This window comes from Chlorocebus sabaeus, chromosome 7 (assembly GCF_047675955.1).
Source record: "Chlorocebus sabaeus isolate Y175 chromosome 7, mChlSab1.0.hap1, whole genome shotgun sequence".
Classification (NCBI taxonomy): Eukaryota; Metazoa; Chordata; class Mammalia; order Primates; family Cercopithecidae; genus Chlorocebus; species Chlorocebus sabaeus.
The window spans coordinates 7,289,162-7,315,744 of record NC_132910.1 but is presented as its reverse complement, the minus strand read 5'-3'; the positions used below and the strand labels follow the sequence as shown (position 1 = coordinate 7,315,744).

Below are 26,583 nucleotides of genomic sequence, written 5' to 3'. Positions count from 1 at the left end.
CCTCCCTCCCTCCCTCCCTTCCTTCCTTCTTCCTTCCTTTCTTATAACTTGGAATTGTGTCTGAGAAATAATTCTTTCCTTCCTTCCTTCCTTCCTTCCTTCCTTCCTTCCTTCCTTCCTCCCTCCCTCCCTTCCTTCTTCCCTTCCTTCTTTCCTTCCTTCCTTCTTTCTTTTATCTTTTCTTTTCTTTCTTTTTTCTTTTCTCCCTCCTCTCCTTCTTTCCTCCCCTCTTTCCTTCCTCTCTCCTTTCCTCCCTTCCTCTCTCTCTCTCTTTCTTTTCTCTCTCTTTTTGTTGTTGTTGTTTTGTTTTGTTTTTGAGATGGAGTCTTGCTCTTGTCATCCAGGCTGGAGTGCAGTGGTGGAATCTCAGCTCACTCCAACCTCCACCTCCAGGGTTCAAGCAATTCTCCTGATTCAGCCTCCTGATTAGCTGGGATTACAGGCGTGTGCCACCACATCTGGCTGATTTTTGTATTTTTAGTAGAGATGGGTTTCACCATGTGGGCCAGATTGGTCTCGAACTCCTGACCTCAGGTGATCCACCCTCCTTGGCCTCCCAAATTGCTGGGATTACAGGCGTGAGCCAGGGTGCTCAGCCTGCCTCCCTGCCTCTGCCTTCCTCCCTCCCTCTTCCTTTTCCTTCCTTCCTTCCTTCCTTCCTTCCTTCCTTCCTTCCTTCCTTCCTTCTTTTTTTCAGACAGGTGTCTTTCTATCTTACCTAGGCTGGTCTCAAACTCCAGGCCTCAAACGATTCTCCCACCACAGTCTCCAAAAGTACCGGGCTTACAGGCATGAGCCACTGTGTCTGACACCTGATAATTTCTTTTTTTTTTTTTTTTTTTTTTTTTTTTTGAGACGGAGTCTCGCTCTGTCTCCCAGGCTGGAGTGCAGTGGCCAGATCTCAGCTCACTGCAAGCTCCGCCTCCCGGGTTCCTGCCATTCTCCTGCCTCAGCCTCCCGAGTAGCTGGGACTATAGGCGCCCGCCACCTCGCCCGGCTGATTTTTTGTATTTTTCAGTAGAGACGGGGGTTTCACCGTGTTAGCCAGGATGGTCTCGATCTCCTGACCTCGTGATCCGCCCGTCTCGGCCTCCCAAAGTGCTGGAATTACAGGCTTGAGCCACCGCGCCCGGCCGACACCTGATAATTTCTTAATCATGCTGGGAGTAGAGTATCTACAGGAGAAAAGGTTCCATAAGAGAAAGCCTGAAAATACAGGCATAGTTCAGGTTGTAAGGGGCTTTGCACATTAGGCTAGAGTAAGTAAAGAAATAAGATTATCAAATCATTCTAACAGCTATTTATCAAGGAAAATGAGGTTGGCTTCCCTGTCAGAATGTCTTGGGGGGCTTTTAATTTTCAGCCAACCAACCACTGCTAGTTTTCTTCACTATGATGAAACAGTGTACTTAAGAGTGGTGCTGAAATAGCCCTGAAGAGTGATGGGTCAGAAAGTTGAGACGAACTTTGGATGGGGTCTAAGATTATAGATTATACACAGCCAAGAAAGATATTGGACAACTGTTGTGTTCTTTTTTTCTTTTCTCTCTCCTTCCTTCCCTCCTACCTTCCTTCCCTCCTTTCCTTCCTTCCTTCCTTCCTTCCTTCCTTCCTTCCTTCCTTCCTTCCTTCCTTCCTTCCTTCCTTCCTTCCTTCCTTCTTCTCTCTTTCTTTTTAGGGTCAAAATCTTCCTGTGTCACCCAGGCTGAAGGGCAGTGGTGCATTCATAGTTCACCAGACTCAAGCAATCCTCTTGCCTCAGCCTCCGGATTAGCTGGGACTGCAGGCAAGAGCCACCATGCCCACCTAATAGCACAATTGTTTTAATAGTCCATTTGGGAGGTTTACATTAAGGTTTAGTAATAGTAATAGGGACGAAGGCAGAGTGAGAAACTTTAATGAGGCAGAATCATTGGGAACTTGATCATTGGTAGGTGGTAATTGTAAAGAAAAGGTCACAAATAACTTCATTATTGAAAGGAACAGAGGCTGCTTTGTGGGAAAAGATAATGAATTAAGTTTTTGCATATTGAATTTGTGATACCTACATAGTGAATTTGAGATACCTACAGGATGCAAAGGTAACATACCCAATATCAGTAAATCAAATGATCTAGAGCAGAACTTGGCAAACTTTTACTATAAAACACTAGATAGTAAGTATTTCAGTCTTTGCAGGCTATGTAAGGCCTCTCTCACTGCTCAGTTCTGTGGTTGTAGCCTAGAAGCATCCATAGGCAATATATCAACACATGAGCATGGCTGTGCGCCATTAAAACTTCATGAATATTGGCCGGGCACGGTGGCTCATGCCTGTAATCCCAGCACTTTGGGAGGCCAAGGCAGGTGGATCACCAGGTCAGGAGTTCGAGACCAGCCTGACCAATATGGTGAAACCCCACCTCTACTAAAAATACAAAAATTAGCCTGGCGTAATGGCATGTGCCTGCAATCCCAGCTACTCAGGAGGCTGAAGCAGGAGAATCGCTTGAACCTGGAAGGCGGAGGTTGCAGTGAGCGGAGATCGTACCATTGCACTCCAGCCTGGGAGATAGACTGAGACTCCGTCTCAAAAACAAAATAAAAAAACAAAAAAAATTATGAATATTAAAATTTAAATGGCATATAATTTACACATAATGAAGTATTTGTCTTCTTTGTTTGTTTGTTTTTTGAACTATTACAAAATGGAAAAAAACATTCCCTACTTGTGGGCTGAACAAAAGCAGAGAGTGGGTCAGATTTGGCTCATCGTTCTTAATTTACAGACCCTTGATCTAGAAAGAAGTCTGACTTAGAAATGGGAGTTTTCTGTTATTCACATATAGAGAAAAGTCTAAAGTGGTGGCTGTTAATGCAATCACCTCTTTGGATTGATGGAGACTAAAAAGATGGCGAGGATAAGGCTAGGAGACCATTAAAATTTAAAAGATCAGAGTGAATAAAAGAGATTTTGAAGGCAAAACAAATCCTGCATTGTGATGAATAAGCCTATCGTACTGTTTAATACATATATTAACTTTATGAAATTTATGTGTATATACTATCCTGTGAACACTTCTGGACTCATCTCAGCCTTCGGTGTATTTTTCAGTGCTTAGTATAATTGTACCACCTGAAATAGAGCTGACATTTGAAAAGTCTGTTTAAGGGATGGATGGTTAGCAAAATGTTAAATACCTCCTTATTTAGAGGTGTTTGATTTAACACCTGAAGTGGTAGGTTGTTTTGTTTTTTCTACATATTAACTTAGATAAGCAGAAAGGAAGCTGAATGAAATACTTAGAATCTTTGAAGTAATTTGCAAATCAAGTAATAATAAAAAATATCTGTAGTGACAATATGGCAAATTAGTGATTAAATTTAATTTTGTTATACTCCAGTCATGATGGTGTGAAATATTTTTGCTTTCGTAATTCTATGATGTTGAAAAATGATTAGTTAAAAACACATTTATTAATAAAGCTCCTAATCATTCGGTAGGTTTTAGTGATCCAAACTTCACATTGACTTAATGCCATTTTTTCTCTTTACAATGTATAAGTTGTCAAAAAGCATGACATAGAAACAACAGTAACCTCATGAAGTTCTGTAAGATACAGAAGAAATTTAAATGTAAATAAGTATTAAAACACCATTAGAACATGTTTATAACTTAGTTCAGATTGAATGCTGAGGAATAACTGAGACTGTGGATCTGCAATAATGATCTATTTCTGTGGTATGTAGTACTAAAGTGACAGTATTCTTACTAAAAAAGGAAGCACTAAACAGAGCTGGTTATCTCATCAGGAAAACCAATTTTAAGGAGAACAAGTGAGTGCCTAATTATTTATGTTAAAGAAATAAATGACATTGTCTTTTTCCAGTGCTTGTCTGAGAGAAATATGGTCTTAACTGCTTTTAGGTTAACAAAATAACAACACTATACTAAAAGTGAAGGAATATTTTTCAAAATAAAAATCCTATACTCACCTGAAAAAAATAGAGATAAAGGTGTATTTCAATGTTTACTGTTTTGAAACAAAGCTTCTGCTACAGGGCATGCTTCAGTGTTCCTTGTAGAGAGTCTTGATTCAGCAGGTTTTGGTTGGCTGGGCATTGTTAAAACCTCCCCAGGTGCTTTCCAACACATAGCTTAAAGTTAAGAAACACAGTTGTGTTCTGTGGGTGTGCTTGTGTGTATGTTGTTTTATTCCTTCTCGGCAACCAACTTAGGACAACTGAACTGAACAACAGTCTCATTTCTCCATCTCCTCACCTTTTTTTTGGTCTTTTTCTTTAACAATATACAGATAAACATATGCCCTTTTACTTTACTAGCATTGTCCAAAATCAAATTATCAGAGTTGGAAAGAAATGTGGAATTATTTGCGTAACTTATTGGAAAATGAAGAAATTTGCCCACAAGAAGAGATTGTTTAGTAGCCACTGCCAGCTAATCCTTTTATCTCTCTGGATCGGGGTGGAGTAGAAGACTTTTATGATGCTGGCATCAATACAGTGTGCCAATGCCAGTATCTGGGCCCCTTTGTTGTTGCCAGCATCATACAATTCTTATCCACTCTACTCTATCTGCGGTCCTTCCCCTGAGTGCCATGGCTAAGTTGTTAGTGAAATGCCTCATTCCAGTGCAGTCATATCTCAGAGCCCCTTCCTATTATTAATAGCTGCCATGAGAGTGCCTGTCATATGGCAATTACTCTTCTTGGTGTTTTATACTTTCTCATTTAATGATCATCATAATATTATTAGGTAGTTATTATTATCATCATCCTCTTACTACAAATAACAAAACTGAACCTCAGCAAGTGCAGAGTAACTTAACGTCAATAAAAAGTGATAGAGCCAGGATAGGAACCATGTTCAGTCTTATTGTTAAGTCTTTGCATTTTTTCCTAAGCCACACTGCCAAATGTTACGGCATTAAATCACTCATCATTTTGTGTCAAACTGAACATTTCTACATAGGAAATATTGAAATCTATTTCCAAGTATAGACATAGGAAATATTGAAATCTATTTCCAAATATAGTGAAGATGAAAACACAATTTTGAAATAGGATAGGTGCAGCAGAGCAATTGTGTCCACTTGTTTCTTAAGAAAACCAATTTCAGGATTACCAGGGAAGGACCAGGGAAAGCTGAGAGTCGGGGTGTATGTCATGATTGTTAAAAGCAAGGATTTGGGAATAAGGCATATATTTGAATTTATATCCAGTGCTTATAAGATGTGAATTTAAGCATCTGGGAAATGGGGATAATAATAGAACAGGGTGTTGTGAAGTTTAAATCAAATAATCCAGATTATTGATTTATGATAATGCCTGCTAAATGTTTAGAGCTCATAAATGTTTGTTTGGAAAAGGGTTCTGAAAGACTGGGTTGGAGAGTTGCACTGAATCAAGGAATTAATGGGTTGGAAAATTAAACCAAGAAACAGTATGCTTGATTGAGCAACAATCTTGACAAAGTCAAGTCAAGATAGATACAAAGATGATACCTTTTGGATTAGGTGAGGTTGTGATTATCTACTGGTGCATAATTACCTCAAATTTGGTGGCATAAACTATCATTTTATTCTGCTCATGGCAAGAATTCATGAGCAGAATAAAATGAACTCTTGTCATGAGCAGAATAAAATGATAGTAATTAATAGTCTATGTTACCAAATTCATCTAGGGCATAGTAGGATTGGTTTGCTTTTGCTCCACCATGTCTATGGACACAGTCGAGAAGATTTGAAGACTGGAGGTGACTTCAGTGAGTGGAATGGAGTTTTCCAGGAGCTCCTGCACATACATGTCTACTGCTGCGCTTGATTACTTGAAGGCCCGCCCTACCTGGAACTGACAAGCGGAACACCTGCATGTGGCTTTTCCACATAGGACTGACTTCACAACACAGCTTCTACTTTCTGAAAGGAAGGGTCCCAGAAGAAAGGTTCTAAACAGCAAATGTTCCAAGAAAATAGTAGAAACTACACAGCCTTTTTTACATAGCTTTGCAAGTCATATAGCTTGACTTTGGGAATATTCTCCTGGCACAAGGCTGTCACGAAGGATAGCCAAGACTGTAGAGGAAAGGAATTAGACTATCCCTTTTCATAGGAAAATGGTAAGGTAGAGTGATAAAACTTCTTTGTTTCCCCATGACTCAGGGGGTTACCATGACATGAGTCTTTCCATTTTAAAACTAGGAAAGTCTCAGGAAAACCAGAACAAATTGGATTCTTTATGGCAAAGTCACATTCAGAAGAACATCAGAAGAAAAGATTTTTGCTCAAAATACAGTCTGCGTCCCAGATGGGGACTAAGGGACAGAGCTGTAACTATGACCAGCCAGAGTCTACATCAGCCGAATCACAGGCATTGGAATGATGTTTCAGCTGGCATGACCCACTTTTTAACTAGAGTTGTTTGTTGGCATTGTCAACTGTAGTTCAGGAGAGAAGGAGATGGGACGGGGATATTATGTTGAATAATCTAACCCTGAGTAAAAACAAAGTCTACAGTTCTCCCCTCACACGTGTTCCTTGATATTATGTCCCACCACCACCAGCCTTGGGAATTAGAGCTCCTCTGCTCCAAGTCTCTGTAACCAATAATGGCCTTCCTCTCATTAGTATTGCAGTTCAGAGTATAATCCCTGGACCAGCAGAATTAGCACCGTCTGGGAACTTGTTCGAACTCCAGATTCATGGTCTCTATCCTGGACTGCTGAATTCAGAATCATTGGGAGGTGACCTAGGACTCTTTTGAAACAAGATCTCCCGGTGATTCTGATGCTTGTGAAAGTTTGAGAAGCACTGCTCAACACTACTACTACATCAGTGGTTCTCATCCTGGGAGTATATCCAAACTAAATGTTTGGGATTTTGAGGGGGTGGGGATGAAGGGAGCTTATTTTAAATCAGACTAAAGTCAGCTTTCTAGGTCCTGTCACCACAGTGATTCTAATTGTGTAGGTTGGGGAAACAGTGGTATAGGTGAAAAACATGACTTGGATTTCAGAAACCAGGGTTGGCAGTCCAGCTGAGTCACTTCAATACTGTATGACTCCTCTTTGAGAAGTGCTAGTGGCACCAGATGAACAGTGTGATCCTTTTTCATTCCGACATTCCACGATGTGAATGATACCCTGAAGTTACTAACGTAGATCAATATATCATTGACAAGGAAACGTGCTTCTGCACATCATGTCTGGGCATCATTCATTCTCACTTACTCCATTCCACCTCTTTTAGGAAAGTGGATGTTTATCTTGGTAGCAGTATGCAAACACACACACATATATGTACACATGAAATAACTTTCTTTTCAACCATGATTTAATAGAAGACTTACAAATACATCATATTAGTTGTGGGAGGAATGTAGGCATTTTGGAACTTTAAGGTAATAATTTTTTTATTGGCAACAAAAGGCACAAAATCACTGCCAGCATGAGGGCAGTTTGAAGAGATTAAAATCATACAAGCATTGTTTCATAAACATCCATCTTTGTCTGGCATGGTCTTAGACAAAGCTGATTTTTCAAAGGATATTTTAAGTATGCTCAATCAGGTGTTTGGAATGAAATCCTGTACTGCAATTCTCCCTATGAAGGTTTGGTCAGAATTGATTATTTCTAATGTCTAGCTCTGCAAGAGTATAGAAGGAAAATGGTCTCAAGCATTTATAACATATATTTTATATGATAGTAGCTAGGTTGTCATCAAAATCTTGAAAATAACCTGAACATATTTAAATGGAAGATAGTGTACTCAATGCTGCTATAGGAACAGACTGTACTATGTACCTTATCCCTGGAAATTCAGTTACTGAATACAGATTCTTAGTTTTAAAAGCTGGTAATAATCGATTTAGGTCTTCTTTTTAAATCAGATTATTCATTAATGACTACCATATCTTTGTTCTCATATATCAGTGAATTGGCAAGAAATATTGAAAACTGGCCTATAAAAATAACTTCTCTAAGTCAATAACAATTTCCCCATTGAATTTAAGCTCCAGATTAGAGCAAGTAGGCAAACTAACTAGTTTTGTCTGCTGTGCAAAAGGACTTTCATGAGCCTCAGTAAATATCTGAATGTCAAACATAAAACCTTGGCTCTTCCCTGTCTTGCATTTGATTCTGAACATTTCAAAGCCCCAGAGTATCAGATACTTATGTTAACTGAGCTCCACAAAAAGCCAAGCTTTTAGATGTTATTGTGATAGTCACTTACTGCCAAAAACACATGCAGAAACTATAGTAATGCTGGCTTTAGAAGGACAGAATTTTTATCTGTGTTTCCTTTTATTTGTGCTTAGAATAACTTTATACTGCTGAGACAACAAATAAAACTAAGGTCACCAGCAGAAACTGGAGCAAATCATGGAATTTTCAATGATTCTTTTGAATCTGGTTCTGAAGCAACTGAGAAAAAAAAAGTGTTAAATTTACTGAACTGAGAGAGTTCTTTGAATAGAGCCCCAAAGAGACATAAAAATCACAGTTTTGGAAAACAGGTAAAATTGTGAAGCTGTGGAACTAAAATGCAATCAACGGAAGCATAGAATGTAATGTGTCACTTAATTGTATTTTGTTGTTGTTTTGTTTGAGGGACATACACTATCACATGTTTGTTACTTTGCCTGAAATGGCCATATATGCAGAACCTAGGGATTTTTAGCCTGTTAGGGTAAAATATAGAAGCTCTTCTTTATGCATGAATTTTTGTAATCTGCATGTCACTTGTCTCTCACAGAATGAGATTGATTTACACTAAGCATAAACTATGAAATAAAATTTTGGTCTTAAGAATAAAATGAGTATTTTCATAATCAATTTTCTGTGGACAAAAGAATTCTCTAAGATATGTTTGGCTTACTAATAGCTATATCTGTAATCTGTATTGCCCACCCCCATATACAAGCTACTTTTAAAAAATTATCTAAATCTAAGTCGTTTTGAAAAAAATTATTAGACTTTTACCTTTCCACCAACTTGAAGCTTGTGGGGGTATAATCTGGACAGGATTTTTTAAAATAGCATGTGTAACTGGAAGGCTGTGGTTTGACATTTCAGTGTACTAAAATAACCAGCTAGATTGTAAATAAGCACATTAAATAAGGATTTCTAGACCAATCATAAAACAACTTTATTCTGACTGTACCATATGCCTTCTCTGCCCATATAGTTCCTCCTTTGCACCACAAACATTACTTTTAGTCCTAAAAATAATCCAGTTATTGAAATTCAGTGTACAGTTCCAGATGACAGTAAAATTTCTGAACTTCATTTAAAGTCAATTTCTCCACAACGTTCTCCTCTTTTCAGTTCTTGCCACGCAAAACAGGTGTTTAGTGGGTTTCCTCAGTTTATCCACCTGATATTTCCACTTGACTCTTGTTTGCTAGACTACCTCTGACTCCTACATGGTTAAGATGGAAGGAAGAGTGAGGAGGGGAGCACAGATTTGGGCAGGAAAGGTCTTAAGTGACAGGCTTTGACAGAATCCAGTTTCAGTTTTTTCATAGGAAGATGGATAAAGATGAATCTCTGGCTTAGGCAGATTTTTGAAAGCTGAATAGTAGTATAAGTGATTTCATGGGATTTTCGTACTACCCCATTGAGGAATGTTTGACCGAAAATGAATGATGCATGTTCTTCCATCTGGATGACCATTTACATTTCCTTTTTGTGCGCCTGGGAATCCAGTTGTATACCTCTTCTGTGGATATCACAGACACCTGCAGAAAGTTGCTTTGGGCTTCCAGGCAAGCATCATCCCCTGCCCCTGAGAAATTTATGCAGCTTTCCTTTCACTTTTATAGTGGAATCATAGCTAGCTCCCTATGCATCTTAATCTCTGTTTCTCTGTTTTGTCCTCAGACTCTAGGGCAAACATATTAAGCCTCCATGAATCCCTTATCATTAAGTTTAAATGAGGGGAAAGCATCAAATCAGCCTCTGTTCTGAGTATGGCAGAGGAACAAGAGAGGAGAGAAGAAATGCCATAGCCCTTCACTAACATAAATAGACTTGCTGATGGCATGAGATACTCTATTCATTGGAGTGTGTTCTTCATGGTCACGCACAAGTTTTCAGGATCATCGTGAACTTCCTCAGGACCATCTTCAGTCTTTAATGGCATCAGATTTGTGTGCTCTGCAGCTGGTCAGCCTGTTCTCAGCATTGTATTCTCCGTGTTAGGAAAAGCTCAGGTGCTATTCGTACTGGCCCAGAGCTACTTCATTCTCTTGCTTCCTGTCAATGCCGAGGCTGGAAAACACTCAGATTTGAAAATGCCTCTAAGCTTTCCAATATGCCTTCTGAAACTTCATAATGAAGGAACTCCTCATGCAGTCAGTGCTTTCTCTGAAGGCTCTTCTGGCATTAACTAAAATGCATCTCTCCCCTGAGTATACCCTCAAGCCCTCTTTGAGGGAAGGTTATTTTCTCATGTCTATTGTAATTCTGTTTTAAGGATTAAAGGTAGTGTCACATCGATCAATCCTCCACGTGCTTGTTGAATAACAAAATCAAAGAAGACAAAAGAAAAGCCCCTCTGCTTTTTTGAAGATCCATGTATTCAGATGCACTCCCAGAGAGTCAACTATAAGCACAGTAAAGATTACGCACAGACTGTATAAGGATTATATTGACTTTGTTGGGAGCTTCTATTGGTTACAACATGGAAAAGTCATGTGTACTTGGCCTTCAAATTGTGTTTTTTAGGTAAAGAATTTTAATAGTAGAAAGAATTATGATACCAGCCCATATCTATTTTTTAGCAGATATGCTAAAGAATATTTGCATTATTACGATTAGATTAAACCAAACAAAAATTGGAATCTAAATGTAAGTGATTTAAGATTGTAGGAGAGGCAGGCACAGTGGTTCATGCCTGTAACCACAGCACTTTGGGAGGCCCATGTGGGCAGATCACTTGAGCTCAGGAGTTTGAGACCAGCCTGAGCAACATGGGGAAACCCTATCTCTACAAAAAATACAAAAAGTAGCCAGGAGTGGTGGGCTCATGCCTGTAGTCCCAGCTACTTAGGAATCTGAGGCGGGAGGATCATTTGAACCTGGGAAGCGGAGGTTGCAGTGCACTGAGATTGTGCCACTGCACTCCAGCCTGGGTGACAGAGGGAGACCCTGTCTCAAAAAAAAGTAAAAAAAAAAAAAAAAAAAAAAAAAAAGTACATATATACACACACACACATATATATTTGTGTGTGTAAATACATATATGTATTTTATATATGTATAATTGTAGGAAAGAAAAGATTTCTTACCCGTCTTAAGATTTATGACTGAGATCCCTATAACAAAAGACAAATTAACAAGAGAAAAACGTATAGATTTATTTAATATGTATTACGTGACACCAGAGCCTTCACAAATGAAGACGAAAAGAAGCAGAGAAAATTGTCTGTTTTGTGCTAAGTCTGATGAAGTCCGTGTTATGGAGAAACACGATTAGACAAAAAGGGGTACGATCTAATCGTCATAAACTGAGGAGGGGAGGGGTTTACTTATGGCAAGGCCTGTTTGTTCAGATGTTTCTTGGTGTCTCTGTGTGACATTCCTTTTCTCTGAGTATAGGCCAGGACTCCTTCTAGAATGAAGATGTTTCAGGAGGAAGTCAGTTAGGTTTTAAGGCTCACCTCAAGGGAGAAGGGGCAAGAATTCCTTCCAGCTTCCACGGTCCACTTCTGGTATTTCCTCAAATGCCAAGGTGCCGTATTTTGGGGTAATGTGTCCTGAACTCATCAGATAATCGTAGCAATGCCCAATAGTAACTACATTAAAGAATTGTAATTAAAATTAAACAAGAGGAAGACTGTATATGAAGGGAAAGGACACAGGGCGTGGAGAAGGCAAGCCTGTAAGAAGGTTCGAAAGCAGTCGTAGGAGTAGGAATTTAGAAAGGTAGTAAGGAATAAAACAAGACCAAATAACACTTGATAGGTAGAGAAGATCCACCTTAGGAGTCATACAGACCTGGTTTTGATTCCCTGCACTATCTGTCTCTAAGTGGTTGTTTTTGATAGTTATTACCATTGCCCTTCCAAAATGATGCAGTAAATTTTTTACCCCCAATGACTAAACAAGTGAATTTAGGTGAGGTTGATTTTAAGGAAGAACTGGTGGAGTCTGAGAGGAAATTTTGTGTGTATCTTCTAGAGAAGGAGCTATAAAATGCAGCTTCATTTGTGTATTAATAGTATGCAACATCTTAAGTCTTACTAATCTTAAACTAGTAAATTTATCCAATGTTTATAATCAAATGTGAGCAAAGAGCTTTTGTGTTGCTATTTGAAACTGGTTCAGTGAGGAGAAGCAGTTCTTATAGTTTTACCAAATAAATTTAGGCTACTTGATAAGAAATAATGGATTTTTTATGTTATGATAAAGGTGAAGTTATATCTTTTCTTCTTTATGGGAAATTTCACTTAATCAAAATGTAGCAGTTGTGTGTTTTTGATGACAGTACAGTAATTTAGTTTTAGGAACATGTGCTGCATTTCAAAAAAGGAATATAATTAAATATATTTTATAAGAGGGTACAGCAGTGAACCTTTTAAAATTACTCTTACATCCTAATATTTCATAATATGCATTTCGATATGAAGTGTCAATGCTTTTATTTAGGTCATTATAATATATATCAATGAAGTTGAATTTTTGTTAACAGTTTTTTTTATTCAATATCTATGGTAATAAGTGATAAGACATAATAAGTTACAATATAAGTGTGACAAGTGCATATTATTCACCATAACTTTCTAAATAAACGTATATCTATAAATGTACTCATTTATTTAATTCCCAGTGAAGTAAGGAGTTTTGGGTAAAAATCAAAGAATATGAAATAGACCATATAGACCAATATAAATGACAGGGCATTTTCTTCCTACTTACTACTCAGCACATCTATATTCAATCCAGAAATGTAAACTATACTTTTAAGCGTATGACAGTATTTGTACTCTATTCCAGTGCTGTGCCTGTTACTCGATTTTGCATGGTTGTAATAATTAGGCATAGGCTGTTAGGTCTTGAGCTTTTTTATTTTTTCCTCTTAGATTACGTATAAACTCTTAGATATACCTGTGTAACTTATATATTTATCACTTTCAGTGTCAAGAGTACATTTTTTTTTTTTCTTTTTTGATACTGGTTTTGCTCTGTTGCCCTGGCTAGAGTGCAGTGGTTCAATCAGTTCATTGCAGCCTCAACTTACCAGGCTCAAGCGATCCTTCTGTCTCAGCCTCCCAGATAGCTGAGACTACAGGCATGCACCACCACGCCCAGCTAATTTTTAAACTATTTTGTAAAGATGGGGGTCTCCCTGTGTTGCCCCGGCTGGTCTCAGGCTTCTAGGCTCAAGCAGTCCTCCCACTTCAGCCTCTCAAAATGCTAGGATTACAGGCGTGAGCCACCACACCCAGCCTCAGTGACAATAATCTAGAGGCCACTTAAGCCATCCTCAAACTGTGCATATTTATAATCCTTTCATCATCTTGTTAATAGATAGCATAGATATACAACACTTTTTATAAATATTTGGATTTTTTTGTATTATTTCCTTGTGATATAGTCCCCTAAGTGGGTATGTAAAGAGAAGGAGATATAATGGGGTTTTCTTTCATTCTCTACATGTTGTCACTTTATAGCTTTGATTTTCTTTGCTTGAAGCTTTATAATATCCTGTTTTAATATTAGTTATAGAAAATTCGGCTTAGCTAGTGGTTTACATATGCACAAAAAATTTAAATTGAATTATATACTTTCTTGTGGCGATATATATATATGTGTGTGTGTGTGTTTTCTTTTGTTTGACAATAAATAAAATATGTCTTTGATTTTTAAATATCCTAGAAATATAAAAGTAATTCAGTGATTGAGACTTTTAACAAGATTCTGTAGATTTTTTTTTCAGTCCATTTATTTCCCCATAGGTCTCAGGGAATCTCAAATTTCAGCTCTGATTCTTTTAGAAGTCAAATGATTTCTATTTCTGTTTCTTCCCTCTTTCTCTCATTATTAGCACCATCTATCCCCACATCTACCTCTAGCACCTTTGAATAGGTAACTACCAGATCTACATATCTAGTCCAACCATTTTCTGAGCCCCAGTTATGGATTTCCAAATCCCTGCTTGACATCTCTGTCTCTATAACAAACTAATGAAAGGAATGCACTTTACAATGCATACTATCTTTTTCACTACCACTGTCATTGTGACCCTACTGCCTTTAACTTTACTCTTGATTATAATAACAACCTCTAAACTTGTCTTTCTTTTTTTCCTCTTCTATATTCTCCAGCTAAATTAATCTTTCTAAAACAGAACTCCATTCCTTGTTCACAAACCTCAACAGAAGCTTCAAAATATCTAATTCGGTAGACAATTAAAGTCCTTGGCAAGGCATTTCCAGCTGCTGAAAAGTTTCACCTCAGCCTGTCTTTGCAGCTTTGCCTGCCTTGGCTCCTGTGCTCACTCATTTTAAGACCCTGTTTTTGCAACCCTAATTAAACTGCTTTCCAGCGATGCTATTAATTGTCCAAGTACTACCACGATGGACCCAACATCCACCTGAAAGGTAATTTTATTTATTTATTTTTCTTTTTGGAAACAGGGTCTCTGTATGCCATCAGGCTAGAGGGTAGCAGCTCACTGCAGTCTGGTGATGGCAGTTCACTGCAGCCTCAACCTCCTGAGCTCAAATGATCCTCCCACTTCAGCATTTCGAGTAGCTGGGACTACAGGCTCAGGCCACCATGCCCAGCTAATTTTTTTGTAGGGGTTTTATACAGAGGGGCTGGTCTTGAACTCCTGGGCTCAAGCCACCCTCCTACCCTGACCTTTCAATGTGCTGGGTTTATAGGTGTGAGCCACCATGCCCAGCCAAATTTTTTTTTTTCCTTTTTTTATAACATGCCAAACATTTACCAAGTTCCTACTATGTAGCAAGTACTGAGAGATTTAAAAATGAGAATGGGAGTGGTGGCTCACACCTACAATCCCAAAACTTTGGGAGGCCCGAGGCCGGTGGATAACCTGAGGTTGGGAGTTCGAGAGCAGCCTGACCAACATGGAGGAACCCCGTCTCTACTAAAAATACAAAATTAGCCAGGCATGATGGTGCATGCCTGTAATCCCAGCCACTCGGGAGGCTGAGGCAGAAAATGACTTGAACCCAGGAGGCAGAGGTTGTGGTGAGCTGAGATCATGTCGTTGCACTCCAGCCTGGGCAACAAGAGCAAAACTTTGTCTCAAAAAAATAAAGAAAGAAAGAAAGAAAGAAAGAAAGAAAGAAAGAAAGAAAGAAAGAAAGAAAGAGAAAGAAAGAAAGAAGAAGAGAAGAGAGAGAGAGAGGAAGGAAGGAAGGAAGGAAGGAAGGAAGGAAGGAAGGAAGGAAGGAAGGAAGGAAGGAAGGGAAAGAGAAAGAAAGAAAGAAAGAAAGAAAGAAAGAAAGAAAGAAAGAAAGAAAGAAAGAAAGAAAGAAAGAAAGAGAGAGAGAGAGAGAGAGAGAGAGAAAGAAAGAAAGAAAGAAAGAAAGAAAGAAAGAAAGAAAGAAAGAAAGAAAGAGAAAGAAAGAGAAAGAGAAAGAAAAAGAAAGAGAGAGAGAGAAAGAGAAAAAAGAAGGAAGGAAGGAAGGAAGGAAGGAAGGAAAATTCCTGTCGTTGGGACTCAGTGTGGTGTTGAAATTGAAAACAACACAGTTCTATAATTGTTGATAGTTTAGTGAAACTGGAGTTGCTTAGATGATGGAAGGTGCCCACCAGACACAAGAAGTTAATGACAACTCAATGAGGGAAAGAAGAGTAGTCTTTTCAACAAATGGTTTTCAGACAACTGGATATCCACATACCAGTGAATGGAGTTGGACCCATACCTTATACTATACACAAAAATTAACTCAAAATATATCATAAATCTAAACATAAGAGCTAAAACTATAAAACTGTTAAAAAAAAAAAGAAGTAAATCTTCATGACCTTGGATTAAGCAATGGTTTCTTAGATTTAACACCAGAAGCACAAGCAACAACAGAAAAATAAGATAAATTGGACTTCATCAAAATGAAAAACAATTGTGCTTAAAAGACACTGGCATGAAATGAAAGGACAATCCACAGAACTGGAGAAATGATTTGCAAATCAGCTGTCTGATAAGGCGCTTGTATTCAAAATATAGAAAGAATCCTTACAACTCCATAATAAAAGGACAAATAACCTGATTAAAAAGTGAGCAAAGGGTCTGAACAGACATTTCACCAACGAAGAAAAACAAATAACCAATAAACACTTATAAAGGTGGTCAACATTATTAGCCATCAGGAAAATACAATCAAAATTATAATGCGATACCACTTCAAAATCACTAGACGACCTGTAATCAAAATGACAGATAAGTTTAAGTGCTGGCCAGAATATGGAGAAATTGGAACACTTATACGCAGTTGGTGGGATTATTAAATGCTGTAGCTGGTTTGGAAAACAATCTGGTAGTTCCTCAAATGGTTAAACATAGCATTACCAGATGATCCAGTAATTCCACTCCCAGGTATATACCCAAGAGAAATTAAAAAGCATATGTCTACATTAAAAAAGTGTGCACGGGGGCTAGGCATGGTGGCTCACACCTGTATGGGAGGATGAGGCAGGCAGATCACAAAGTCAGGAGATCAAGACCATCCTGGCTAACACGGTGAAACTCCGTCTCTACTAAAAAATATAAAAAATTAGCCGGGCATGGTGGCGGGCTCCTGTAGTCCCAGCTACCCGGGAGGCTAAGGCAGGAGAATTGCGTGAACCCAGGAGACGGAGCTTGCAGTGAGCCAAGACCGGGCCACTGTACTCCAGCCTGGGCGGCAGAGCGAGACTCCATCTCAAAAAAAAAAAAAAAAAAAGTGTACAGAAATGCTCATAGCAGAATTAGCTATAATAGATAAAATGTAGAAATCATCTGAATTTCCAGCAACAGATTAATGGAATATTATTGTGTGATCGAAAGGAATGAGGTACTGATTCATGGTACAACATGGATGAACCTTGAAAACAGCATGCTAAGTGAAATAAGCCAGTCACTAAAGGCACATACTGTATGATTCCATTTATATGAAATCTCTAGAACAGGCAAATCCATAAAGATAGAAAGTAGATTAGTTATTTTCTAGAGCTGGGAGACTGGGGAACATGGGAATGACTACTGTTGAGTAAGGGCTTTCTTTTTCAGGTTATAAAATGTTCTAAAATATGTTATATGCACAATTCTATGAATATACTAAAAACCATTGAATTGTACACTTTAGCTGAATTATATGGTATGTGAATTATATCTCGATAAAGCTGTCATTTTTAAAAAGCTAAGAAAAAAATATGCAGAGAGGCATGTTCTTTTCTCTTGCTATCCCCTCTACCTGGAATGATCTTCCTTGTTTATCTGTGTGGCTCACTGCCTCATTGCCTTCAAATGTTACCTTTCAGTTACGCCTGCCTTGATAACTAATCTAAATGTCAAAAATTTCTTCTTTATACTTACTACTATCCCAATATTTTACTTATTTTCATATTTATTGTCTACTTTGTTATAAAGTGAGGAATTTTTGTTTGTTTGATTGCTTGCTATAATTCTAGCTTCTAGAAAATGCCTGGCACATAGTGTATGTTTAGTGAAGACTTGAAATGAAAGATAGCACTTAGGTCCCAAGCAGCCTGGTTTGTATGGACATCACAAGTGGTTCTTAGTGGCTGGATCATAGTGTGTGTCTGATGTGATGATAAATAAGTCAGTAAAGGAAGGGAAAAGCCCTGTGACTGAATATCTTACATAGACATATTAAGTATAGACAAATAGAGAATGATGGAAGGAAAGTGAATGGAGAAATAAAGTGATAGTCGTGTTGCATTAGTGGCAGCAGAGAATAATGCCTGCCAACATACCATTTCATACCATTTCTTCCTTTCGCCCTTCCTTCCTTCCTTTTTTTTTTTTTTACCTCATAAGAAGTGGTCTCCAAAATTGGTTTTGTTTTTTTTTTTCTTTTTACTCTCCCACCCTTTCCATAATAGTTTATGTTATCAAGTAGTTAGAAGTATTGGTGACACTAAAGATACATAATTTGTAGGATTAATTTATAATTGTTTATTATTTTATTTTAGACTTTTCTCCCCCAGGTTTAATTCAGACATTTACTTATTCAGTCTCAAGTCAGTTTCTAGTCTCAATGTTAACCTTGTTTAAAAAAAAAAAAAGGAATTTAGGCAAGATGAAACACTTTGCCATCCTGAAAAAAATATGTATGTTTTCCCAACTTTCCTTGATAATTAGCAGCATTTAGATTTCACACCAAAATCAGGGTAATGAGCAATATCCATGGGCAAGGTGAGAAAAGTAGCATTTTTTAATTTGGTTTGAAATTATTATTTAGGCCAAAGTTGTGAACCTAGACTGATTAGTGTTTATTTTACGCTTTAAAGGAAAAATCTATTTATTGACCAATGAAGAAATTACAATCCCTTCTTTCAGTTCTTTGTTTAAAATGCACTGTAGTGCCGTATGATTTGCATGTTAATGATGTGAATCTAACTGTATAATAAATAGGAAGGGGAAGATAAAACTTGTTTCAAAGAGCAGGCTTGTTTGTTTTCCTTGATTTCCTCCTCAAATGTTTAACTTGAGAACACATCTATGAGGTACGCTTATGTGAAAGCTAATAATTTGTGATCACTGAATGGAGTGGCGATGAAGCAAGAAGTTTCATTCTCAGATTTCTCACTCAGAAAGCAACTGGACACTGGGGGCATTGAACATCGTTGAAAGGCAAATATAATGTAGTAAACAAGAGGCTCACAGAGTTTCTTCTGTGCAGTATAATCTCTGAAATCAAAAAGCATGAAGCCTTCACAATTTCTGTTTCTCTCTCCAACTTCCCTCCCTAAGCTAATTCAAGCATGCAATTGAGATGCTTTGTATTTTGTGCTTTGCATTAGTTTCCTGATATGTTGTTATGCATGTTCTCCTTAAGTAAAATAGCAAAATAAAACCAATTTTTAAATATTAATGTGTGATTTGAGGAAGTGTGTCTTAGACGCATTGAATCACTAGAAATTGAAAAAAGCATAATCTGTATTTCTGAAAGCCATCCAGTTTCCTTTTATTTACAACCTTTGAGCCATTTCACAAATTGAAAAGCAACCATCCAGCCATTTCATGTTTAGATTATTACATATTTAAAAGATCCTAAGACCATTATCAGCATGCAGTAGCCCTCTCACTGAACAAATACAGATTAGAGGTAAATGAAGAAATTCCTCTAAATCATTGTTTCTCAAACATGGGAGATTTTTCCTTCCAAATGACATTTGACAGTTTCTAGAGATATTTTTGTCACAATGAGGAGTGGCGAGTGCTACTGGCATCTAGTGAGTAGAGTTTATGGCTGCTACTAAATATCCTACAATGCAAAGAACAACCCTTTACACCCTTACTCACACAAAAAAAGAATTGTGTGGCCTAAAATGTCAGTTAGTGCCATGTTTGAGAACTCTTGCTCTGAATAAAGATATAAAGCCGGATCATATCCTAAATTTTAAAAGCTTTTCCTATTGTGAAAAGCATTAGGCTTATGTTACTTACTGATAAATAACAATGCTATGACAAACTTAGTGGCTTAAAACAATACACATTTATTATTTCAGAGATTCTCTGAGTCAGGAGACCAGGTACAGCTTAGCTGGGTCCTCTACAAGGTCACAGTACTAGTGCCACTATGGACAAAGTTCTCATCTGAAACCTTGACTGGAGAAGAATCTGTTTCCCAGCTCATGTGGTTGTTGGCAGTGTTCAGGTCCTTGTAGACTGTCAAACTAAGGACTTCATTTTCTTGCTGGCTGCTGGTCTCAGCAACTTGCCCCATGGCTCTCTTCCTGGGTAGCTCACAACAAATCAGCTTATTTCTTCAAAGCCATATGGAAAATCTACTTACAAGATTAATGTTAGAGTTTGCTATAATGTAATCAGTGCGCATAATCATATACATTGCATCACCTTAGTCATATTCTATAAGGTATAAGCAAGGACAGGCTCCACCCACGTTCAAGGGGTGGGAATTACACAAAGCTGTGAATATCAGCAAGAGGGGCCGCTCTAGAGCCTGTCTGCCCTAGAAAGGTTGTCTTTCTTCTCTTTTGTTTGCATGTGTTTTTTTTTTTTTTTTCCTCTAAAGAATATTGCTATTTATTTAAAGTTGATAGGCTAAATGTGAAAAGTCTGCTAGTAAAATATACACACTATTATTCAGACAACTAAGAGAAAGGGAGACCACAGAACCCCTTCACATGATAACCATCACCACTTTTTCATTTGTGTAAAATATTTTCAACAACATCAAAATGCTCTTTTATAGTCAGCACACAAAATTGCCTAGTTTTATTTGTGCCTTTTTTTCTGTAGACCTGCACTTTGTCAGTCTTCTTTCTGTTTCATTTTCTTTCTCTCTATAAAAGACTTTCCCACATTATTTAGGGTTGGAGGATTGAGGAATGGAAAAGCCACCCTGGATTTTTCTTCATTGCCAGTGGTAGATGGAAATTCTCTTGCATTTAGAATACATAATTATAAAAAGGATAAATGGAATAGTGAAAGACTAATAAGGTAATGTGAATCACATAACACAAAAATAGGTATTGAATCTCTCTTTCCAACCTAAAGTTAAATGGACTTGTTATAATAAATTTTACCAGGTCTTTGCTGGAGAACATTGCCTGTTTATTATACTTTAAGTATAAGCTGAATGTTCATTCCTTGATACTGAACTCTGTTTTGCTTTGCTTGTAATATAAGCCAACTTAATTTCTACATAATGTTGGAAACTAATTTCAAAAGTGAAAGGGTAATACTAAAAAGATAACATTAAATGGATTCATTGTTAAGCAAAGTAATACAAATATTGCTAAATATAAGTTTTATGATTACACTAAATTTTTTTTATCCATTGCCTTCTTTTGAGGTCTACAAATAACTAGAGTTCTTTTCAGATACTATTTCATCTATTTGATTTGTACTATAAGGCATATTCTGTGGTCAACATATATGATGACTGATAATACTGCATTAGGTCAGATTGAAAGTGTACTTTGTACTTTTTTAGGAGATATCAGAATTTCTGTTTTACATAAATTGTACTCAGGCCAGGTGCAGTGGCTCAGACCTATAATCCCAGCACTTAGGGAGGCCAAGGTGGGAGGATCTTTTGAGTCCTAGAGTTCGAGACCAGCCTGGGCAACATAGTGAAACCCTGTCTCTAAAAAAATTAGAAAAGAAAAAAAGAACTGTATTCATAATGCAGTTTTTAGGAGATGTGGAAATTATACTATCAAATAGGTTTAGATAATTTTTAGATAATTTCTCTGTATGTTTGCACTATTTGCATATCTCATATGACTTTTCACATGTATATAAAATATTTAAAACATTTATTCAGCACTTGTTATGTATCAGAAACTGTGCTGGGTTGCTGGATGCTCAATATTACAATATCATTCATAAGTCTGTTTTATTCAGTTTTGTTTTGTGTTTTTTTTTTTTTTTTTTTTTTTAAGGGAACAACACTTAGTCCAGTTTAGGGATTTGCTCAAAGTTTCACAGCAAGAAAACACAAGAACTGATACTCATAAAGAACTGTTTCTTCCCCTGATGCATGGCCCTACCTGGCTAGTGGTGTAAAATATGACCGCTTCCCAGCAAGAATGAAATTTTGAATTCTTTTTCTGAATTAATGTCTAGAAAATAGCCATATATTGAATAGAAATATAAGTAATCCAAAAATGACAATTTCAGTCTTCTTTTTTTCTTTATTTTCTGGTTACAATCATTACAAATGACAGATATTCAAAGAATTAGTGGTATAATTAAGTAAAGGGAGTTGGGCCTAGGAGGGAAGAAGAGAGTAGAGAATATGAGAAATAAATGCCTGGGAGGGAAGAAGACAATAGAGAGTTTGAGAAAGAAATTCCACATCATTGAAGATGAGAAGGGGCTTTTTAAGGACATAGGAAATAAACCTAGGATGATTAGAAGAGAGAGAGCAAAGGTGAGGAGCTCAAGTGGAACTTTGAGAGGTTGGCAGAACATGGATTGGAGGGCTTTTTACAACAAGTTTGAGGATTCTGAATTGATGAAATCGATGGGAGTTTTTAAAGTGAGAGAACATCAAATTTGCATTTTTCAAAGGTCAGTCCTGCTGCAAGATGAAAGATAGATGGTAGGAAATCGTGGGATGCTGCAGAGAGATAATTTAACTATTGATATGTACAACATGGGTGGACCTCAAAACATTATGCTTAGTGAAAAAGTCTACCTCAAAAGGTTCCTTGCTGTATGATTTTATTTATATAACATCCCTGAAACAGTGACACTATGGAGATGTAGAACAGTTTGGTGGTTGCCAGGAGATTGGGATAGGAGTGAGTAGTTAGTATGAATACAAAGGAGTAGCACAACACAATTCTTTCATAGTGATGAAACTGTTCTGTATCTTGAATGTGGTTGTATGTGATTGTAAGTGGTTATACAAATCCATACATGAGATAACATTGCAGAGAACTACACACATGCACACGTGAATGGAGACTTTTTGAAATGGTGATGTATTAGTTTGCTAAGGCTGCCATAACAAAGTAACAGACACTGGCTGGCTTAAACAACATAAATTTACTGTCTCACCATTCTGGAGACTAAAAGTCCAAGCTTCAACTGGCTGTAGGTTTGGTTTCTTGCCTCTGTCCTTGGTTTGGAGATGACCACTGTCTCATTTTGTCTTCACATGGTCATCCTGATAATGGTTTGGCTCTGGGTCACCACTCAAATCTCATCTCAAATTGTAATACCCACATATCAGGGGAGGGACCTGGTACATGACCATTACCTTGGGAGGTGACTGGATCATGGGAACAGTTCAGTTCCCCCATGCTGTTCTCATGATAGTGACTAAGTTCTCACGAGACCTGATGATGATTTTAAAAGTGCTTGTCAGTTCCCCCTTCATACTCTGTCTTGCCTGCTGCCATGCTAGACATGACTTGCTTCTCCTTCGCCTTCCACCATGACTGTAAGTTTCCTGAGGCTTCCCTAGCCATGTGGAACTGTGAGTCAGACCAATTTGGTATAACTTATCCAATCTCAGGGAGTATCTTTATAGAAGCGTGGAAACAGACTATTCCACATCCTTTTGCTGTGTGATCTGTGTCCTAATCTCCCCTTCTCATAAGGACATCAGTCATATAAGATGAGGGACCACCCATGTGACCTCATTTTACCTTAGTTAGTTTTATAAAAGCTCTCTATCTCCAAATAGAGTCACATTCTGAGGTACTCAAGATTAGAACTTCAATGTATGAATTTTGGGGAAATGGAGGCATAATTGAGCCCATAACAGGTGAAAACTGAATAAAGTCTGCAGTCAAGTTAATGACCATGTAATCAATGTTTGGTTTTTTGGGTTTTGTATGTTACTATAGCTGTAAAAGTCATTGTCATTGAGGAAAGCTGGACTAGCTTTGCAACTTCCTGTAAGTCTGTAAGTATTTTGAAATAAATTTTTTTTTGAACAAGCCATTGTAATAGAACAGACATATTAGAGTGAAAACAGTCAAAAGATGAAGTAGGGTGATCTCCTCTGGGTACATGAATGATCACATTTGTGAGTGTCAATGTTAATATTTTGGAGTAAATCAAGGTTGTTGATGTTAGAGTTCATTTATTTATCAACTATTATTTGACCCCTCTTCTGTGTCACATGCTGCTCAAGACATTGAGAGTTGTTATCAAGCAAAACAGCAACAGTCTCTGTCTTTGTGTTGCTTTTGGGATAAAATTTGGTCTGCAGAGTCTTACATAAATTCTTGACATTCCCCTGTATGAAGATCAGTCTATGCTTCCAAGAGGCTAAGGTATGAGTGGAATTCCATTATCACTCATTGACTCTTAAATTATTATTTTTTTTGACTCTTAAATTCTATGGGCCATCTACAATTATGATTCCAAAATAGTTTGATCTTCTTCATATTGTACATTTTAATATTGATTTAATATGTCCCTTTAAGGTTTTTTTTTTTTTTTTTTTGGAAAAGATTGTTATATCCTTTATGCCCCAATTTTCTATCATCTGAAATATTGAAATATCATAGAGTAGGCAAGAGAATTTGAAGAAATATTTTTCTGTCTTTAGAACTCTCCTGAAACAGAGTTGACAATATATAGGCATAATCTGAATTTTATTATAATGTTACTATTGCTGAATAACATTATGTGTTACCGAATAACATATTGTGTGTTGGTATTACTAAAATAAATATAAGAATTCTCATTGACCCTCTGGGCAGATTTCCCTAAGCAATCTGCTTCTTTGATCCATTTATTACTACAGGTTGTATATCCCCTTATCTGAAATGCTTGGGAGCAGAAATGTTTCCGATTTCAGACTTTCTCAGATTTTGGAATATTTACATATACATAATGAGAAGTCTTAGAGATAGGATCCAAGTCTAAACACAGAATTAATTTATGTTTTATATGTATGTTACACATGTAGCCCAAAGGTAATTTTACACAATATCTCTAATAATTTTGTGCACACATCACATGTGGTCAGGTGTGGAATTTTTCACTTGTGACATCAGATTTTGGAGCATTTCCAATTTCAAATTTTCAGATTAGGGATGCTTAACTTGAACTTGTGGAAAGCAAGACTCCATATTCTTAAAAAGAAAACAATTAAGAGAAAGCAAAATTGGGAGGTCTTCAGTTCTTTATTACTGTATTAATTAATTAGTTATCATTATTTGAAACAAGGTCTCATTCTGTCATCCAGGCTGGAGTGCAGTGGCACAATCATAGCTCACTACAGCCTGGAACTCCTGGGCTCAAGAAATCCTCCCACCTCAGCCTCCCAAATAGCTGGGACTACAGACATGCACCACCATGCTTGGCTAATTTTTTAAAAAATTTTAGTACAGACAGGTGGTCTTGCTATATTGTCCAGACTGGTTTCAAATTCCTGGGCTCAAGCAATCTTCATACCTCAGCATCCCAAATTCTTGAGATTATAGGTATGATCCGCCATGCCCAGCTACTCTATTAATTTAAAAGGTGCTGGGTAGGCTTGGTTGGCCATGATAGTAGAAAGAAAATAAAATGATAAATAAGTGATTGAGGAGAAGTTACTGAGTCCTCAACCTACAGACTAACTGCAAATATTTGTTTTAGAGATAAACATCCAGAATTCTGTTTCCAAATCCATATCATCAGAAAATACATTGTCCTGATTACTCAACCACTTAGTCATTAGTTCCAAATAGGTGATTCCTGTTCTTTCATTTCTAGAGGAAAGTAATTATGAATTAGTGACTAAAAATATGCAAGTTAAAATTTAAAACTCATATTAAGTTTTGTTATAAAATTTAGTCTGGAGTGGGTGATCAAATCTTTAATACAACTTTATCAAAGTCACAGTGTAATTCAGGCATAGTAGTATATATAGATCTTCTAAAAATATACTTTTCAAAATAAATTATAGATATTTATTTTGTCACTCACCCATTTTGCATCTACTGAGTACTTACTACAAGGCAAGTAGTATAAGGAAAACAAAGTGGAATGCCAAATTTCCTTGCACTTAAGAAGAACTGTATAGTTTACATGTGGTTGTGGTAGAATGATTTAATTTATCTGTAAAGTGTATACTCTGTACACTGATTATTAAGTGATTTAGAAAGATTTACGATAGGCCAGGCGTAGTGGCTCACGCCTGTAATCCCAGCACTTTGGGAGGCCGAGGTGGGCGGATCACGAGGTCAGGAGATGGAGACCAACCTGGCTAACACAGTGAAACCCTGTCTCTACTAAAATTACAAAAAATTAGCCGGGCATGGTGGCGGGCGCCTGTAGTCCCAGCTACTTGGGAAACTGAGGCAGGAGAATGGCATGAACCCTAGAGGCAGAGCTTGCAGTGAGCCGAGACTGCGCCACTGCACTCCAGCCTGGGGAACAGAGCACCAGACTCCGTCTCAAAAAAAAAAAAAAAAAAAAAGATTTACAATATTTTTGTGGTTTCACTTGAATTCAGGAATCATTTATATGCCAATTATGCAGCTCTTTCTTTTTCGCTATTTAAATTACTTGAGAAAAATGAAATGTTTAATGGCCTCACCAGTCTTAGAGAAAATTCAGTGAGTCTCATTATTAGACAGTCACATTGAAGAGTCAAGCTTTAACTCTACAACCCACGATAAAATTAGACTCCTCAAGGAGTCTAATTTTAAGCTCTTTGAGGAAAGGGGCCTTGTTTTACTCAACCATGTATTCCCATTATAGCACCTAGTTGGATCTTTTGTTTGTTTCATCCTTGTGTTTATTTGATGAAAAATCAATACTAATTTTTTAAAGACATATTTTATGATATGGTACTTGAAAAGTAATATAATCTTCTTTGTCTTCCAGACTCTAAATATAAACAACAAAACAAATAATCAGAATAGGGCCTTACATTTTATCTGTTTCTTAGAAATGAATACATA

General features: G+C 37.3%; 1 protein-coding gene across 16 annotated transcripts in view; it reads left to right on the top strand.

The window, feature by feature from the left end:
- The window catches only part of ADGRL3 (adhesion G protein-coupled receptor L3), an 846,373-nt gene that overhangs the window by 631,365 nt on the left and 188,425 nt on the right, over positions 1-26,583 (top strand). The gene's annotated exons all lie outside the window — the stretch shown is intronic.